The sequence below is a fragment of the Neofelis nebulosa genome, chromosome 5 (genome assembly GCF_028018385.1).
Source record: "Neofelis nebulosa isolate mNeoNeb1 chromosome 5, mNeoNeb1.pri, whole genome shotgun sequence".
NCBI classification, from domain to species: domain Eukaryota; kingdom Metazoa; phylum Chordata; class Mammalia; order Carnivora; family Felidae; genus Neofelis; species Neofelis nebulosa.
The window spans coordinates 29896879-29917546 of NC_080786.1; the positions used below are offsets into that span (position 1 = coordinate 29896879).

At 37.7% G+C, this 20668-nt stretch overlaps 1 long non-coding RNA gene across 1 annotated transcript in view; it reads right to left on the reverse strand.

Annotated features, from left to right (window-relative positions):
- Positions 1-5826: 5826 nt before the first annotated feature.
- LOC131511862 (uncharacterized) overlaps positions 5827-20668 on the reverse strand; it is a 41499-nt gene continuing 26657 nt past the window's right edge. Inside the window, exon 2 of the long non-coding RNA XR_009261783.1 lies at positions 5827-5978. This is a non-coding gene — a long non-coding RNA (uncharacterized LOC131511862). The remainder of the gene's footprint in view (positions 5979-20668) is intronic.

The window sequence follows — 20668 nt, forward strand, 5'->3', positions numbered from 1 at the left end:
ACATTTATATACAATAATAAAGTAGAAAGAGAAATTAAGAAAACAATTGTATTTATAATTGCACCCAAAATAAAAAAATACCTAGGAATAAATTTAACTAAGGAGGTAAAAGACAATACTCTGAAAACTATAAAACATTGTTGAAAGAACTTGAAGATGACACAAATGGAAAGATATTCTATGCTCCTGGATTGGAAGAACAAATATTGTTAAAATGTCCATACTACCCAAAGCAATCTATAGATTAATGAAATCGCTATCAAAATACCAACAATATTTTTCACAGAACTAGAACATATAATACTAAAATTTGTCTGGAACCACAAAAGGCCCCAAATAGCCAAAACAATCTTGAGAAAGAAGAATAAAGCTGGAGGTATCACAATCCCAGATTTCAAGATACACCACAAAGCTGTAATAATCAAAACAGTATGGTACTGGCACAAAAACAGACACAGATCAATAGAACATAATAAAGAGCTGAGAACTAAACCCATGATTACATGGTCAATTAATCTACAATGAAATAGGCAAGAACCTATAATGTGGAAAAGACAGCCTCTTTAACAAATGGTGCAGGGAAAACTAGACAACTACATGCAAAATAATAAAACTGGACCACTTTCTTACACCATACATAACGATAAATTCAAAATAGATTAAGCACTTAAATGTGAGACCTGAAATCAAAAAACTCCTGTAAGAAAACATAGGCAGTAATTTATTTGACATTGGCTGTAGAAACATTTTTCTAGATATGTCCCCTCAGGCAAGGGAAACAAAAGAAAAATTAAACTATTGAGAATATACCAAAATAAAAAGACTTTTGCACAGCGAAGGAAACCATCAATAAAACAAAATAATCCAACACCAAAAAGACATAATCCAATTAAAAATGGGCAGAAGACATCTTTCAAAAGAACATACAGATGGCCAACAGACACATGAAAAGTTGCTCAGCATCACTAATCATCAAGGAAATTCAAATCAAAATCACAGTGATCACAGTGAGATATCACGTTACACCTGTCAGAATGGCTAAATTAAAAAGACAAGAAATAACAAGTGTTAGCAAGGATGTGGAGAAAAGGGAACACTCGTGCACTGTTGGTGGGAATGCAAATTGTTGCAGTCACTGTGGAAAAGGGTATGGAGGTTCCTCAAAAAATTAAAAATAGAATTACCATATGATCTAATAATTCTTCTACCAGGTATTTACCCAAAGAAAATGAAAACACTAATTTGAAAAGATACTTGCACCCCTATGTTTAATAAAGCATTATTTGCAATAGTCAAAGTACGGAAGCAACTCAAGTGTTAATAGATGAGTGGATAAAGAAAGTGTGGTGTGTGTATGTGTATATTCAATATTACTCAGCCATAAAAAAGAATGAGATTTTGCCATTTGCAACAACATTGATGGACCTAGAGGTACAAGTGAAATAAATCAGAGTAAGACAAACACCGTATGATTTAACTCATATGTAGAATTTAAGAAACAAAACAAACAAACAAAAAGAGACAAACAAAAAAACAGACTCTTAAATACAGTAAACAAACTGATGGTTGCCAGAGGGGAGGTTGGTGGGGGAAGGGGTGAAATAGATAAAGGGGATTAAGAATACACTTATCCTGATGAGCACTCTATAATGATATATAGAATTGTTGAATCATTATATTGTACACCTGAAACTAATATAACACTGTATGTTAGTTATACTTCAATAAAAAATAGGAGTAATGTTATATGACTTTGTGTATAAGATCCTGTAATATTACAGTTCCACTTTCCCCAGTGATATGTGGATAAACTTTTAATAACCAGATCTTAAAGGTAAAAAAAGGGCCCTGATCTGCATCTTTTGCCAATTCCATGGAGCAAATACTTTTGCCGCAGATGATTTCAAGCTACCAAAGTGATGTCAATGAATTCAGAGTTTAGAAGAGATATACACAATCAGTTTTTGTGAGCCAGCATAAGCTTACTGCACTACCCCACTGGATTTCCCTCTTTTATCTGTGTGCTCTTATTATCATGTTTTACTTCTACATACATTAGAAACTTGACAATAATTTTTATCATATCAAGCATCAATTATCTTTTAGTGAAAATTTTAAATGACAAAATATTTAATATTTATCCATATCTTTATTGTTTCTGGCTCTCTTCATACTTTTGTGTAGATTACAGACTCTAGGTGTTTTGTGGGCATATCTTTCTGGTATGCTTTATTGTCTGTGGACATATAATTTTTTCTTATAATAACTTTATATGATATTTGACCATGGTACTTTCTGTTGTTCAATTTTAGGTGAGATTTGCTTCCCTGAACTCTTTTTTTTCAATATATGAAGTTTATTGTTAAATTGGTTTCCATACAACTCCCAGTGCTCATCCCAAAAGGTGCCCTCCTCAATACCCATCACCCACCCTTCCCTCCCTCCCACCCCCCATCAACCCTCAGCTTGTTCTCAGTTTTTAAGAGTCTCTTATGCTTTGGCTCTCTTCCACTCTAACCTCTTTTTTTTTTTCCTTCCCCTCCCCCATGAACTGAACTTTTAAAATAAGACTATTTTTGGTAAAGCGTTTCTTTCTTCACAGAGCTCCCTCTTCTGTCATTTTGTGCATTATTTAAAAACATAGTAGCTTGCTTTCTAGGGGCTTTTCGGTTTTATTCTTGTCTACTTTGATCTAGATCTTCTTGTTCCTTCATCCCTTTTGTCCCTTTTCTGTACAATTTTGATTCTACTTCTAGTTCCAGATTGCTCCGGATCCTTTGGGTCCTTCTTGGTAAAGGTATTTTCACATCTAGTCCTAGGTCATCTCCCTGCAGACTGTCCCCAGGAAGCCATCTGCATGCTCATCCTTTATGTTGGGCTTCCAGGAAGATTCCTAGAGTTTTACCTGCTACAAAATCCTCAGGTATTCTTGCCCAAAGCCTCAGGGACTAGTGGCTCTGAGAGGCTTGAGTTTCTACCGCCACATTTCCCTACTGGAGAGCCAACCTTGCAGTCTTCAATGGCACAACCTTGAGGCAAGAGCCCAAAGACCATGGTCCAACAGAGACCTTTCACTGGCACTGGGGAAGAGCTGTCAAGTATCCTGCCCCTATTTTCTTTGAATTTTAAGAACTTGAAATGAAGACAGATAATTAATGTTTTACATTTCAACATATTTGGGCTACCAATGGACCACTTCCAGGTTTAAAAAAACTTTTTTTAATTCTTTATTTATTTTTGACACAGAGAGACAGTGAGATGGAGTGCAAGTGGGGGAGGAACAGAGAGAGAGGGAGATACAGAATCCAAAGCGGGATCCAGGCTCTGAGCTCTCAGTACAGAGCCCGATGCGGGGCTTAAACTTATGAATCGTGAGATCATGACCTGAGCCAAAGTCAGATGCTTAACCGACTGAGCCACCCAGGTGCCCCAGACCTCTTTCAGATTTAATAAAGTCTTGGGACTTTCACCCCAGTAACACACACACACACACACACACACACACACACACACAACACACACACACACTACTTGGTGTACAATTTTTGTGTATTCCATAGGTCCAGTCCAGTGATTTTTCTGTGACCTCATGTCACTTTCCTCTGGGGGTGAAGATAGAGGCTAATTAACCTGTTTTCAGGCAGATGCTACCCCGTGGGGCTAATAAGTCTTACTAAATTGCACATATTGGCAAGTTGTACATATTTATGTAAAAGGCCTATCTGTGAGAACATTTAGAACTAAAAGGGTAAAACCATTCAGTTGTAGAAATCAACAGGTGACACCAATTGTCTATAGACCTGTATGGGCCAGAGGTTTATTTTGGAACAGCTGAGAAACCAGGTGGACTTTACTCTTCTTTTTCTATGGAGAGTAGGGACATCAAACAGTGGCATTCGCTGTGGAATAGTAGAGGGATCAGTGATCTGTTTGTTTTGCCCCAGGAGTACTAGACTATGCTCAGCTTTAACAGCCACTTTTCATGGGCCCACCTGAAGATCTCAGGACTTGGCTTCTCTTGGTGAAAGAGCAATGGGAAACGAAATTTCTAAATAACCTTGTTAGAAAATATGAGGGACACTCCAGGCCAGTGAGTTACAGGATGATGAGGATAGCTCAGGATGTTGAGTCCAAAGTAGGTTCTAGCTTTGCCTGCCCTGCTGGGCACTCTACCAAGTTATGTCCTCTGGCTGGGCTTCAGTTTTTCTCTCTGTAAAATGAGGTCATTGTACTAAATGGTCTCACAGGGTATGTTCTGCTGAAGGGCCCATCAGCAATAGACAAAGCTCTTGAGAAATTATGTAGGGTCACTTCACTGAGTCACTGAACATGCTGTTAGCACTTAGTCCATACTAGGTGTTTTGTAAAAATGATAGTCATTGCCATGTACTGGCAGGGCCAACACTTTAATAGCATTCTGAGTAATATTCAAAATGAGCCTAGAAGATAGGTATTCATATTCTTATTACTAACGAGAAAACAGAGTATAGGAATAGACAGGTAACTTGTCCAACATCATGTAGCTTCTCTAAGTGGCCTATGATTTAAACCCAGGAATCTCTGACTCCAGTTTCATACTCATTTTATTCCACAGACTGCACATAATAATACTCAGTACCTGCCCTCAAGAATGGACAGGTAAATAAAAGGAGTGCACAGATAACTGATATACAGACAAAATAATGCTGCCAGGCTCTGTGTGGTGTATTGTCTATGATACGTTGTCTAGCACCTAGTGGTCAACACACTTGTAGGATTCCCTGATGCAATGTGACCTGAGGGGCTGGGCTCACAGTGCTGCATACACAGAACTTAAAGGGGAAAGACACTGGTCATGACACAAATAAAAATAAGAAGGAGAATAATGTGCTGGCTATTGTTCTAGGTGATTTACTTTAATTGTTAATTTAGTTCTCATAACAAGCCCAGGAAGTAGGCATTATTATTCCCATTTTCTAGATGGGAAACTGAGGTACTGAGAGTTAAGTAACTTGACTAATTCACTGAATAACTGAAAGTCTTACTCTATAGAAGTGAATGTAAAGAAGTAAATGACAAAACCACACTAGCTTTAGTGGTGCTGTCCATCGGAAGAACCAGGGCCATGTCCTTCTCTTGTCCTAATATTTGCATTTGTGAACATTTCTCATGTTTATTTCTATCATGATCTAATGCTACTTTTATTAACACTACATTCCTGCTTTGCACTGGGCAGATGATTTCCAAATACAAATCTGGGAATAAACTCTACTTCTGGGAACAAATTCCTATACCTAGGATCCTTCCCTTATTTTAAAATCCAGATTTCTTGACATTCTGGTGTCCTGGCCCACTTTATACCATGCTCTCTGAATTCCACAACCTTTCTTTCCCCTCTCTGTAATCCAAGTTTGTGGTCAGGGAGAAGTCAATTGTCAGAAGGGCCTCTGGAGTAGGGACTGAAGCAGCTTCCATAACGTGTTCCCTGTTTCACAATTTTGCCTGAAAGTAGTTCTGCCATGGAGCTCTAAACTATGCCCCTGGCCCTGACCTCTAACCTTGTTCCCATCTTTGCCAAACCTGTCCAGGTGTTCTGCAAATGGCATGCCAGAGAAGACCAGCTTCTACTGCATGACTGCCTTTGATCAGTGACTTTTGTTCCTTTACACATAGCAATTTCCAGAGTCTACTCAGCTCCAGGGTCAGTGGCCTCTGCACCTGTTGGCCTAGAGGTCGGGTACAGCTGGGTTAGGTTGAACATTATACTGACAAGGAAAGGGTTTTCTTAGGAGGTTCTTTTGCTTGCAGAATGGATATCTCTAGATTTTGAAATGAGGACAAACAGGCTGTTGTCTTTCCCAGTATATTGCAGAAGAATGACTGAGTTGAGAAAATAAGACCAGAGCTTTGTAACATTGAATGATGCTGACCATCTCTCCTCAGTTATTCCTCATTCTGTACATCATCCTGCTCTCTGTTCTTCACAGCATACCAGGTGACTGTGGAGACAGTTAAAAAGGTTTCCCTTTTACTCTTACTTTTTCCTACCTTTCTCTCTTCCCTTCCCTTCCCTTCCTTCCCCCCCCCCCCCCGCCACCTCTTTTATTCAGTTAAAAAACATGTATTTGCTCTCTACCTTTCTTGTTCTTGAGGTGGCTAGGGGCAGTGGAGCCTGAGAGACTTGGGCAAAGAGGCAGCTGGAGGTCAGGAGACTGATTATGTACAGAGGAAGTGAGCAAAGACCTAAAAATATTGAGAATTGAGAATATGGGGATTCAGGTTTCTCACTGTCAGAGAACGAAGCTGCACATACGGAGAGAAAGAAAACTAGGAGATTTGCTGTGATGTTCAACTGGAATTTGAAGAATTAGTATGAACTAATGTAGATGTATGTTATGAATGTGTGTGTCTATGTGTATGTGTGTATATTCTAGCTCTGTTGAAATATTCTAGTATCAATTTCTTTCCAAAGCAGTTATCACACCTAGCATCCAGATTTTGGTTCCTAAATACCATATTCTACTACAGGATAAAGTTTCTTAGAGAAATTAAATTCCAGAAACAGAGATTCCAGAGGTGATGAAGGGAAAGTAAAAAATAGGCCTGAACGTCTCATTCTGCCTGAAAGTGAAATGCTTAAAAAATAATTGGGCTTAAAGCAGTGCTATTAACAATAGCCAAATTATGTAAAGAGCCCAAATGTCCATCAACTGATGAAAAAATAAAGATGTGGTGTGTACACACACACACACACACACACACACACACACAATGGAATATCACTCAGCAATCAAAAGAATGAAATCTTGTCATTTGCAACAACGTGGATGGAACTAGAGTATGTTAAGTGAAATAAGTCAAAGAAAGAAAAATATCATATGATTTCACTCATATGTGGAATTTAAGAAACAAAACAGATGAACATAGGGGTCGGGAAGGAAAAATAAGATAAAAACAGAGAGGGAGGCAAACCATAAGAAACTTAAATACAGAGAACAAACTGTGGGTTGCTGGTGAGTGGGGAGATGGGCTAAAAGGGTGATGGCCATTAGGGAGGGCACTTGTTGGGATGAGCACTGGGTGTAATATGCAACTGATGAATCACTGGGTTCTACTCCTGAAACCAATACCAATGTGTATGTTAACTAACTTGAAGTTAAATAAATAAATTAATTAATTAATAAATTAATGCAGCCTGTGAAATATACATAGAAGCAAACTTGAAGGGCCACCCAGTGGCCAAATTTACAATAATCTGAACGCCAGAATAAGTAAAGAGGATGATTTTGGGAAGATGGCAGAGTAGGAAGCACCAGGAATTTGTCTCCCCACCCAGATAACTATTGTACTGGTAATATGTATTTGATGCAGTTACTTTGGAATTATGAAGGATACTGAAGGCTTCCAAAATCTAAGGGAAGTCTTGGAAGGAAGGTAAATTGCCATTAATTTCAGTTTTTAGCTTGGCAGTGACTACCCATTCCCCTCTTCCCACCCTACATCAGGCAGCGTTGCACATATTTCAGGAGCACATATTTCAGCACACAGCTGTGGGATCCAGGGTGGGCAATAAGGATTCTGTCATGCAATATTAGGTATCTGTGTTATGGTCACTGATTGCTCCTTCTAAACATGAAGGTGCAGACACAAAGGAGGGAGGCCTTCATTATTGCACCTCCCCTCATTATTGCAAGACTTCCCTCCTCAAGTTAACTTCCAAAGAATTTAATGAGCTAACACCTTTTTCCCCTTTCATATTTCTCTCTTTCTCCATTTTCAGAGTCATACACTTAAGACTAGGACATTCAAAAGTGATGATATATTCTAGAGAAATTAGAAAGTTACTGCACAAACTGAGGGAAAGCAGGAGGAAAGAAGACCTGAGAAGACCTTAAGTTTTCACTTCAATCTCATCCTTGGTACAGAGATAGCCTACAGAAATAAAAAGCAAAACAGAAAAAAAACCTGCAAACACTGGGAAGAAGGAGAATTTGATTTCCAGAGTTACTACATTATAGATTCAAATGTCCAGTTTTCAACAAAAAATCACAAGGCATACCATGAAACAGGAAAGTATGGCCTAGTCAAAGGAAAAAAATAAACCACAGAAACTGTCTTTGTAAAGGACATGATAATGGATCTACTAGACAAAGACTTTAAAACAACTGTCCTAAAAATGTTCAAAGAACTAAAAGATGTGGAGCAAGTCAAGAAAACTATATAAACAAAATGGAAATATCAATAAAAAGACAGAAAACTTAAAAAGAAACAAAAAGAAATTCTGAAGCTAAAAAGTACAACTGAAATAAAAATTCACTAGAAGGGATTCAAAGGCATATTTGAACAGGCAGAAGAAAGAATCCGTGAACTGAAAGACAGGACAATGGAAGTTATCGATTTTGAGGAACAGGTAAAGAAAAAAAGATGGAAGAAAGTGAACAGAGCCTCAGGGACCTGCTGTGAAACATCAAAATGAAGAACAATATATGCATTGTGGGAGTCACAGAAGAAAGGGAGAAATGAATAGAGAAAATATTTGAAGAAATAATGGCCAAATTTGATGAAAGACATAAATATCCAAGAAGTTCAAGTAGGGACCCATACCAAGACATAGTATAACCAAACTGTTAAAAGCCTAAGATAAAAAGAGAATCTTGAACACAGCAAGAGGTAAATGCCTTGTCACATACAAGGGATCTTTGGTAAGATTACTAGCAGATTCATCTTCAAAAAGTTTGGAGGCTAGAAGGCAGTGGGTGGATATATTTAAAGTGCTAAAAGAAAAATATTTTAAATCAAGAATCCTATATCCAAAGCAAAACTGTTCTTTAAAAATGAAGGAGAGGGGCACCTGGGTGGCTCAGTCGGTTAAGCGGCCGACTTTGGCTCAGGTCATGATCTCGCAGTCCGTGAGTTCGAGCCCCGCGTCGGGCTCTGTGCTGACAGCTCAGAGCCTGGAGCCTGTTTCGGATTCTGTGTCTCCCTCTCTCTGACCCTCCCCTGTTCATGCTCTGTCTCTCTCTGTCTCAAAAATAAATAAACGTTAAAAAAAAAATTAAAAAAATAAATTAAAAAAATAAATAAATAAAAATGAAGGAGAAATTAAGACTTTCCCAGATAAACAAAACCTGGTGAAGTTTGTTACTAGTAGACCTACAAAAATGCTAAAAGGAGTCCCACAGGTTGAGATCAAAGGGCACTAGATGATAATATGAAATCTTTTTTATTTTTTTAAAATTTACATCCAAATTAGCATATAGTGAAACAATGATTTCAGGAGTAGATTCTTTAATGCCCTTACTCATTTAACCCATTCCCCCTCCTACAACCCCTCCAGTAACCCTCAGTTTGTTCTCCATATTTATGAGTCTCTTCTGTTTTCCCCCCTCCCTGTTTTTATATTATTTTTGTTTCCCTTCCCTTATGTTCATCTGTTTTGTCTCTTAAAGTCCTCATATGAGTGAAGTCATATGATTTTTGTCTTTCTCTGACTGACTAATTTCACTTAGCACAATAGCCTCCAGTTCCATCCATGTAGTTGCAAATGGCAAGATTTCACCCTTTTTGATTGCCGAGTAATACTCTATTGTATATATATACCACATCTTCTTTTTCCATTCATCCATCTATGGACATTTGGGCTCTTTCCATACTTTGGCTATTGTTGATAGTGCTGCTATAAACATGGGGGTGCATGTGTCCCTTCGAAACAGCACACCTGTATCCTGTGGATAAAGGCCTAGTAGTGCAATTGCTGGGTCATAGGGTAGTTCTATTTTTAGTTTTTTGAGGAACCTCCATACTGTTTTCCAGAGTGGTTGCACCAGCTTGCATTCCCAGATAATATGAAATCTTATGGAGAAATAAACATCACAGTAAAGGAAAATAAGTGGGCAATTATAAAAGCTAGTATTTTATAACTTCCTACTTTGTTTTATACATATATAAATATACACACACATATACATATCAGAAGATAAATGTGGAAATAGAGGACTTGACCACATCATTAAACCATTATATGTATATAATATATGAAAGTAATGCATTAAAAAACCAATTATTTGTTTTTAGACACACAAGGTATAAAGATGTAATGTTATGACATCAACAACTGAAAGGGTTGGGTAATAAAGCTGTAAGAAAGCAGAGTTTTGTATGTTATTGAAGATTATATAAATTCAATGAGTATTAAAACTTTAGGATGTTAAATGTAATCTCCATGATAACCACAAGGATAACAGCTATAGAATATACCCAGAAGGAAATGAGAAGGGAATTGAAATGTTTCACTACCAAAAAAATCAACTACACACAAAAGAAGATAGTAATGCAGGAAATGAGGGACAAAAAAAGCTATAAGATATATAGAAAACAAATAATATGATGACAGAAGCAAGTCCCTCCTTATCACAGTAATTACTTTCAATGTAAATGGATTAAACTTTCCAGTCAAAAAATGAAAATTAGCAGAGTGGAAAAAAACACACTATCCCACTATACACTGAGAGACTTACTTTGATCCAAAGACACAATCAGATTGAAACTGAAAGGATGGAAAAGATATTCCAAAAGAGAGCAGGGATGGCTATAACAATATCAGATAAAATAGATTTTAAGTCAAAAAAGTTTACAAGAGGCAAAAAGGACATTGTATATTAATAACAAGTTCAATACAGCCAGAATATATAACAATAATAAACATTTACACACCTAACAACAGACCATCAAAATACATGAAGTAAAAATTGACAGACTTGAAGGGAGAAATAGATAGTTCTATAATGATAGTTGGAGAATTCAATACCACACTCTCACTAATGGACAGAACAACCAGACAGAAGGTAAGTGTGGAAACAGAGGACTTAAATCATTAAACCAAACAGACATTTACAGAACACTCTACCCAATAACACAGAGTACAATTTCTCAAGTGTGCATAGGACATTGTCCAGGACAGACCATGTTAAGCCACACAGTAGGTCTCAACAGATTTTAAAGACAGATATGATACAAAATATCTTCTCTGGCCACAATAAGATGAAGTTAGAAACCAATAACAAAAGGAGAGGAGCCTGGGTGGTTCAGTCAGTTGAGCCTCTGACTCTCGGTTTCAGCTCAGATCATGATCTCACAGTTTGTGGGATCAAGCCCCATGTCAGGTTCCATGCTGGAGCCTGCTTGGGATTCTCTCTCTCTCCCTGTCTCTCTGCACCTCCCCCACTCATACTCACCCTCTCTTGCTCTCTCTCACTCCCTCTCTCTCAAAATAAATAAAACTTAAAAAAAAAGAAACCAGTAACAAAAGGAAAACTGGAAAACTCACGAATTTGTGGAAGTTAAACAATACATCGTTAAACAACCAATTGGTCAAAGAAAAAAATCACAGGTGAAATTGGAAAATACTTTGATATGAATGAAATGAAAATATAACACAACTTATGGGACACAGCAAAAGCAGTCCTAAGGGGAAATTTATACTATAAACACATTAAAAAAGATGAAAGATCTCAAATCAACAGCCTAATTTCACAACTTAAGGAACTAGAAAAAGAATAACAAAGTAAACTCACCTGGTAAAAGAAAGGAAATAATAAAAACTAAGGTAGAAGTGAAAGAAATAGGTAATAGGATAGAAAAACTAGAGAAAATCAATGAACCCGTAAGTTGGTTCTTGGGAAAGATCAACAAAATTGACAAAACTTTATCTTGACTGACTAGGCAAAACAGAAGACTCAAATAACTAAAATTGAAATGAGAGCAAAGACATTACTGATTTTAGAGAAATAAGGATTATGAGATTACTGTGAACAATAGCATATCAACAAATTGGATAACCTTGATGAGATGGATAAGTTTCTAGAAATACAAAATCTATCTAGACTATATCATGAAGAAATAGAACATCTGAATAGACTTTTATTTGGTAAGGAGATCAAGTCAGTATTAAAAAATCTCTCAACATAAAAAACCCCTGGACATGATGGTTTGATTGGTGAATTCTACCAAACATTTAAAGAACCAACACCAATCCTTCTTAAACTTTTCCAAAAAATTTAAAAAGAAGGAACACTTTCTAACTTACTCTGAGGCTTATTATATGATGCTATATTTATTTTATGATACTAAATCCGGACAAGGACACTGCAGGAAAAGAAAACTACAGACAAATATTCCTATCAACATTGATTCAGGAACCCTCAACAAAACACTAGCAAACTGAATTCAGCAGCATTTTAAAAGGATTATACACCATGACCAAGAGATATTTATTTCTAGGATGCAAAGATGGTTCTATATATGAAAAACAATTAATGTAATACATTACATTAACAGAATGAAAAATCCCACATGATCATCTAAATTGATGCAGAAAGGCATTTGACAAAATCCAACAATTTTTCATGAAAAAAAAGCACTCAACAAACTAGGAATGGAAGGAAATTACTTCAGTGTATTAAAAGGCATATATGAAAAACCCCAAGGCAGAAATCATATTCAATGGTGAAAGACTGAAACCTTTTCCTCTAAGATCAGGAACAAGGCAAGGAAGCTCACTTTCACCTCTTTTGTTCAACACAAAAGTTCCATTCAGAGCAAGTAGGCAAGAAATAACAATAAAGGCATCCAAACAGGAAAAAATAAAATTATCTCTGTTGGCAGATGGTATGATCTTATATGTAGAACACCCTAATGATTCTACCAAAAATTTTTTCTTAGAACTAATTAACAAATTTGCCAAAGTAGCAGGACACAAAATCAACAAACAGAAATCAGTTGTTCATCTACATACTAACAACAAATAGTCCAAAAAGGAATTTAAGAAAAACAATTCCATTCATGATGGTATCACAGGATGCTTAGAAATGATCTTAACCAAAGAGGTGAAAGACTTGTACAATGAGAACTACAAAATACTGCTGACAAAAGTTAAAGAAGACACAAATAAATGTGAAGATATCCCATGTTTATGGAATAGAAGACTTCATATCATTATAATGTAAATACTACCCCAAACAATCTATAGATTAATTGCTATCAAAATGCCAACAACTTTTTTTCATAAATAGAAAAAAAATCCCAAAATTCATAAGGAACCTCAAGTGATTCTGAATAGCTAAAATCTCTTGGCAGAACAAAGCTGGAGGACTCATACTTCCTGACTTTAAGACTTACCATATGTTACAGCTATCAAGAGTATGGCACTAGCATGAAGACAGACACATAGACCAATGGAATAGAATAGAGAGCCCAGAAATAAACACTTGCATACATGGTTAAATTATTTTCCACAAGAGGCTAAGGGCATTCAGTGGGTTAAAGAGTCTCTTCAACAAACTGTGTGGGGAAAACTGGATATAAACACGTAAAAGAATGAAGTTGGATTCTCACTCAATACCATATACAAAAATTAACTAAGAATTATTTAAAGATCTAAACTTAAGACCTAAAAGTTAAAAACAAACAAACAAATAAAAAAAAAAACTCTTAGAAGAAAATATAGGGCAGAAGCTTTATGGCATTAGATTTGGCAATAATTTCTTGGATATGACATGAAGACACAGGTAACAAAAGCAAAAATACACAAGTTGAACTTTATAAGAAATAAAACTGTTGTGCATCAAAAGACACTATGAGCAGAGTAAAAGGCAACCCACAGAATGCAAGAACATATTTGCATATCAGATAACTGATAAGGAGTTAATATTAAAAATATAGAGAGAACTCCTGAAGCCCAATAACAGAAAAACAACCAATTCAAAAATGGACAAATGACTTGAGTAGACTTTTCTGAAAAGAAATTATAAAATGACCAATAGGCACGTGAAAAGATACACACCACAAATCATTAGGGAAATGCAAATCAAATTTATAATGAGATACTATGTCATACCCACTGGAATGGCTGCTATTTTTTAAAAAATACCCAGAAAGTAGTCAATGTTGGAGAGGATGTGGAGAAATTAGAGCCCTGTGCACTGTTAGTGGGAATGTACAGTCATTGTAGAAAACAGCATGGAGATTCCTCAAAAAAATTAAACATAGAATTACCATATCATCCATGGTGTTGGGAAAAATGGACAGCAACATGCAAAAGAAATGAAACTGGACCACTTTCGTACACCATACACAAAACTAAATTCAAAATGGATAAAAGACCTAAATGCGAGACTTGAAACCATAACCTAGAAGAGAACACAAGCAGTAATCTCTTTGATGTTGGCCATAGCAACTCTTTTCTAGATATGTCTCCTGAGGCAAGGGAAACAAAAGTAGAAACAAACTACTGGGACTTCGTCAAAATAAAAACCTTCTGCAGAGCAAAGGAAACAGTCAACAAAACTAAAAGGCAACTTACGGAATGGGAGAATATATCTGCAAATAACATATCTGATAAAGGGTTAGTATTCAAAATATATAAAGAATTTATAAAACTCAACACCCCAAAACCAAATAATTCAGTTAAAACATAGGAAGAAGACATGAATAGATATTGTTTCAAAGAAGGTATACAGATGGCCAATAGACACATGAAAAGATTCTCAACATCACTGATTATCAGGGACACGCAAATCAAAACTGCAATGAGATATCACTTCTTACCTGTCAGAATGACTAAAATCAACAACAAGAAACAACAGGTGTTGGTGAGGATGTGGAGAAAGGATAACCCTCTTGCACTGTTGGTAGGAATGCAAACTGGAACAGCCACTGTGGAAAACAGTATGGACCTTCCTCAAAAAGTTAAAAATAGAACTACCCTATGATCCAGCAATTGCACTAGTAGGTATTACCCAAAGTATACAAAAATACTAATTCAAAGGGATACAACACCCTGATGTTTATGGCAGCATTATCTACAATAGCCAAAATGTGGAAAGAGCCCAAATGTCCATTGATTGACGAATGGATAAAGAAGATGGATAAAATCAAAACTACAATGAGATACCACCTTACACCTGTCAGAATGGCTAAAATTAACAACTCAGGAAACAACAGATGTTGGCGAGGAAGCAGAGAAAGGGGAACATTTTTGAACTGCTGGTGAGAATGCAAACTGGTGCAGCCACTCTTGGAAACAGTATGGAGGTTCCTCAAAAAATTAAAAATAGAACTACCCTATAACCCAGCAATTGCTCTACTAGATATTTATCTATAGGATACAAAAATGCTTATTCAAAGGGGCACATGCATCCCAGTGTTTATATATCAAGAGTATCAACAATAGCCAAAGTATGGGAAGAGCCCAAATGTCAATTAACTGATGAATGGAAAAAGAAGATGTGATATATATATATATATATATATATATATATATATATATATATATATACATGTATATATACATGTATATATATGTATACACATACACAATGGAATATTACTCAGCAATCAAAAAGAATGAAATCTTGTTATTTGCAGCAACGTGGATGAAAGCAGAGTGCATTATGCTAAGTGAAATAAGTCAGTCAGAGAAAGACAAATATCATATGATTTCACTCATATGTGGAACTTAAGAAACAAAACAGATGAACATAGGGGACGGGAAGGAAAAATAAGATAAAAGCAGAGAGGGATGCAAACCATAAGAAAACTTAAATACAGAGAACTTGTTAGAATAAGCAGTCGGTGTTATACGTAAGTGATGGTGAATCACTGGATTCTATTCCTGAAACCAATACTACACTGTATGTTATCTAACTTGAATTTAAATTAAAAAAAAATTAAAAAGAAGATGTGGCATATATATATATATATATATATATATATATATATACTCAGCCAAAAAAAGAATGAAATCTTGTGATTTGCAATGACATGGATGGATCTAGAGAATATAATGCTGAGTGAAATAAGTCAGTCAGAGAAAGACAAATACCATATGATCTCACTCATATGTGGAATTTAAGAAATAAAGGGGAAAAAAGAGAAGGAGAGAGGCAAATCACCAAGAAGCAGACTTTTTTTTTTTTTTTTTTTTTTTTAGGAGAATGAGCATGAGAAGAGCAGAGGGAGGGAGAGGGAGAGAGAGAGAATCTTAATCAGGCTCCACACTCAGCCAGAGCTGGAGACAGAGCTCAATCCCATGACCCTGGGATCATAATATGAGCTGAAATCGAGTCGGATGCTCAACCAACTGAACCACCCAGTGCCCCCTCTTTTTTTAAAGATTTATTTTTAAGTAATCTCTATCTCCAACATGGGGCTTGAACTCACAACCCTGAGATCAATAATTGCATGCTCCACCAACTGAGCCAGCCAGGCACCCTGCAACAGAGTCTTAACTATAGAGAACAAACTGCTGGTTAACAGAATGGAAGTTGATGGGGGGGATGGGTTAAAAAGGTGAAAGGGATTAAGGAGGGCACTTGCTGTTATGACCACCAGGTGTTGTATGGAAGTGTTGAATCGCTATGTTGCACACCTGAAACTAATATTACACTGTGTTAAGTAACTGAAATTTAAATAAAAACTTTAAAAAGATTACCACGTGATCCAGAAATTCCACTTCTGACTACATACGTAGAAGAACTGAAAGCGAGGTCTTGAAGACATTTATACACCATGTTTATAGACATATTTTTTTGCAATAGCTAAAATGTGGAAGCAACCCAAGTGTTCACTGATAGATGAATGGATAAATATAGTACATACCTAGAATGAAATATTATTCAGCCTTAAAAAAAGAAGGAAACTCTTGAAATTTGCTACAACTTGAACTGTGGACATTATGGTAAGTGGAGCAAGCCAATCACAAAAAGACAAATATTGTATGATTCCACTTAAATGAGGTACTTAGAGTGGTCAAAATCATAGAGACAGAAAGTCTCTAAGGTGAGTGGTGGGGTTGGGGGTAGAGCGAAATGAGGAATTTTTACTTACTGGGTATAGAGTTTCAGTTTTGCAAGATAAAAGAAGCTGTAGAAATGGATAGTCACATCATACAACAATATGAATGAACAGGACGCTCAAAAATGGTTAATATGATAAATTGTATGTAGTGTTTATGTTGCCACAATAAAAAATTAAAAAAATGACAGTTTAGGATTATAACCCACTGAGAAAGACAGAACCCTGAGTCCATGCTGTAAAAACAAATAAAAGAAAATAAATACTTGGAGAATGGGAAGCACTTGTATACTTTAGAATGCCAACTGATAAATGTACAAGGAATGATACAATCAGAAAATCACTATTTGGCAATCAGTACTTGATAATAACTGATCTAGTCAAGAATAATCAATGGATGCTAAAACAAGGGGGTGGAAATCTGGTAAGGAATAAAATATTAAATAGTCTCAATGCATCTTTGCACAAACTACTGATTAACTACAAAGGGAAATTTACAGTGTAGAAACCTGTCAGACACAACCTTAACCAAGCAAACAAAGTTAACAGAATTGATGATGAGACAAATCACTATCGTGCTCCTTCTAACACAATAATCTGTGAAGAAAATGACAGTTTTATTTTTTCCTTTTCAATTCTTCTACATATAATATCTTTTTTGTACCTGACTGGATTGGCAAGGTTCACAAGTAAAATGAATAGAAATGATAATACTAGACGTTCTGATCTTTTTCTTGATCTCAAAGGGAAAGCTTTCATTCACCATTTCACCACTGAGTATGATGATTTCATATATATACAAAACATCTCTTTTATGTATTTATATGTACACACACATACACAATCAGATTAAACACATTTCCTAGGATAAGTTTACCAAGAGGTTTTAAAAAGTATGGTTGCTGAGTTTAACCAAATGCTGTTCCTGTACCAACTGGCATGATCATATAATTTTTCTCCTTTATTCTGTTAATGTGATCAATTATACTGATTGATTTTTCAAAAGATAACTTGCATTCTTGGAATAAATCTAACTTGGTAATGATTTAGTATTCTTTTTTAGATATCGCTGGGTTCAATTTGCTAATATTTTGCTCAGGATATTTGCATCTGTGTTCATAAAAGGTAGTTTTTAACTTTGTTATGATGTCCTTGATGGTTTTTGCTTTCAAACTATAATTACCAGCCTCAAAAATTAGTCAGGGAATGCTTCTTCTTTTTCTATTACCTGGAAAGTATGTGTAAGATTGTTATAATTCTTTTTAAGTGTTTGGTAGAATTCATCGGTGAAGCTGTCTGGCCCTTGACTATTCATGAAAAGGATATTTTTATGGACCCCTGTGGGAAAAGAATGGAAGCCTGAAAATCTTCCCTTGTCCAGGGACTTCAGAGGGGTAGAAGTGAGAGACAGAGAGGTGGCGGTATATGGCATTTCAAATGGCTTGACATTTTTCTAACATCAAGTGCCCTTGGTTCTCACCTCTTACCACATTCTACCTAAGCCAGTAGGTCTGTGGGACAGTCAGCCTATAAACATCAGTTCTCAGGCTGCCTGATCCCACCTTCCTGAAGACCGAGACTCGGGTTTTCAGAGGAGAAGCCCTGGTGTTGGGCAGAGAGCAATGAGGGGGGGAGGGAAAGAGGGACTAGTTCAACCAGACAGAAGTTCTTTGTTTGCTCTGCTTCTTTGTAAATGAGGCAACATTTGGAAACAACAAATATTGGTTCAGAGAGCCAATGCATTCCTGCCCATCCCTTTAGGTCAGCAACCCAACCCCCCTGCACGTACACACAAGTTCAGCTTTTTCTACAAGAGGGCCAACCCCACTGAAATTTAAGAGTTTTATTCAGTTTATGGTGGAAGGTTTGGGTCATGACTTGGCTTGGTCTATAACTGGAAGCTCTCTTCATTCCCCACCCCCCCCCCCCGCCTCCCCCCCCCTCCTCCCCACGGCACCTTTCTTATGCCCTTCCTTCCCTTCTTCCCTTCCTCTTCTGGATAAGTAAAGAGAAGATAAATATCCAGAAGGCAACTGCGGTCTAGAGAAGGCTGGGACTAAGAAGATTTGAGTTCAGGTCCCAGAGCTCTGTGAAGGAGGACCTGTCATTTTAGTGTAGTGTCCATATCTGAAAAGTGGGGAACTGATCTCATCTCTCAAGGTAGTTGGTCAAGATCACAAAGATCTTGACCCAGAACAGTTCCTGGAAAATGGAAGGACTGAAAATGTGATACTTTCCTTCCATCGGGGGAAAAAAACCCCAGTGCATGCCTGAGGTTCTGCGGTTGGGGCACTCAGACCTCTCCCAGGGGGACAAGCCCCTCTGCAAACTGAAGTGTGGGGTCATGTGTCTGTGGAGAAATGGCAGGGCTGGGAATGCCCTGTCTGTTCCTCTCAGTGTGAGCCCAGATGAACCCCTTGGTCTCTGTATGTACCTGATGGGTATGTGTACTCTGGAATTAGACTGCTTGATTTTGCATCTGACTCACCAGTTGGTTTGGGACAATTTATTAACCCCTCAGGACCTCAGTTTCCTCATCTCATCTTTAAAATGGGGATTCTATGGGGCGCCTGGGTGGCGCAGTCGGTTAAGCGTCTGACTTCAGCCAGGTCACGATCTCGCGGTCCGTGAGTTCGAGCCCCACGTCAGGCTCTGGGCTGATGGCTCGGAGCCTGGAGCCTGTTTCCGATTCTGTGTCTCCCTCTCTCTCTGCCCCTCCCCCGTTCATGCTCTGTCTCTCTCTGTCCCAAAAATAAATAAAAAACGTTGAAAAAAAATTAAAATAATAAAATAAAATGGGGATTCTAGGGGTGCCTGGGTAGCTCAGTCAGTTGGGCATCCGACTCTTGATTTTGGCTCAGGTCATGATCCCAGGGTCCAGGATCTAGCCCAGTGTTGGGCCCCATGCTCAGTGTGGAGATTCTCTCCCTCCCCTGTCTCTAAAATTAAAAAAATAAAAAATGAAATAAAATGGGGATTCTAGTGCACTCGCCAGAGGGTGCTCTCTCTGAGGGTCTCAGGCTTGGCTGTGGGCCTGTCCCTTGAGGAGCTGCCTCAGGAAAGGCTCACTATCTCCTCTGGTATGAGAGTAAGTGCAGTAGGAACCCAGGCATGAGAATCATGGTCCATCTGCCTTCCATGCCCTCCACAGAGCTTCCCCAAGTTTACGGCTTATTCGGCATTGGGCAACTCTCCTTCCTACTTCTGGGCAGACCCTGCAATTTCACTGCAGGGTCCGTGAATGCGGGCATGCTTGCTCTGTACAGTCTTTTCCCAGCCAGCCCTTCCCCTTACTTTCTCCCTCCATCCTCATCTCTGTACCTCAATGTTTTCCACAGGAAGCCAGACCACCCCCTAATGCCTGTTGCAGAGGCAAGTCAGAATACGCCCCTCCCGCCATGATGCTGGGTTTTTCATGGCTTAAGCAGGAGGGCCCAGGATGGGCAGGGAAGGAGGGCAGCAGCAGTCATTCTTCCTCATTGGTGAGGCGGGTGTTTGGCCGGCTAGGCTTGTCTTATGTCTCCACTGTAAATGGAAAGTCCCTGCTATAGCAATGCTCTCTAAAGTGGGGTGTGCGTAACCACTTGTATATGAGACAATCTATTGGGGTGTGAGAGAAGGTAACCTAACTTCCAGTTATGTTCATTCTTAATGCAACAGATTAACAAATGAACATTCACTACTATTTTGTATGAAGATTGGCACTGTCTCCCACTGGTCTGTAGGCCAGGCAGATACATGTCTTGTAGAGCCTCTGAAGTGTCTTGAGGGAAGATCAGGAACACCTCACAAGGAGTGGGCTGTGAAAGGGGGTGCTGGGTGGTTGTAACCCTCTGAC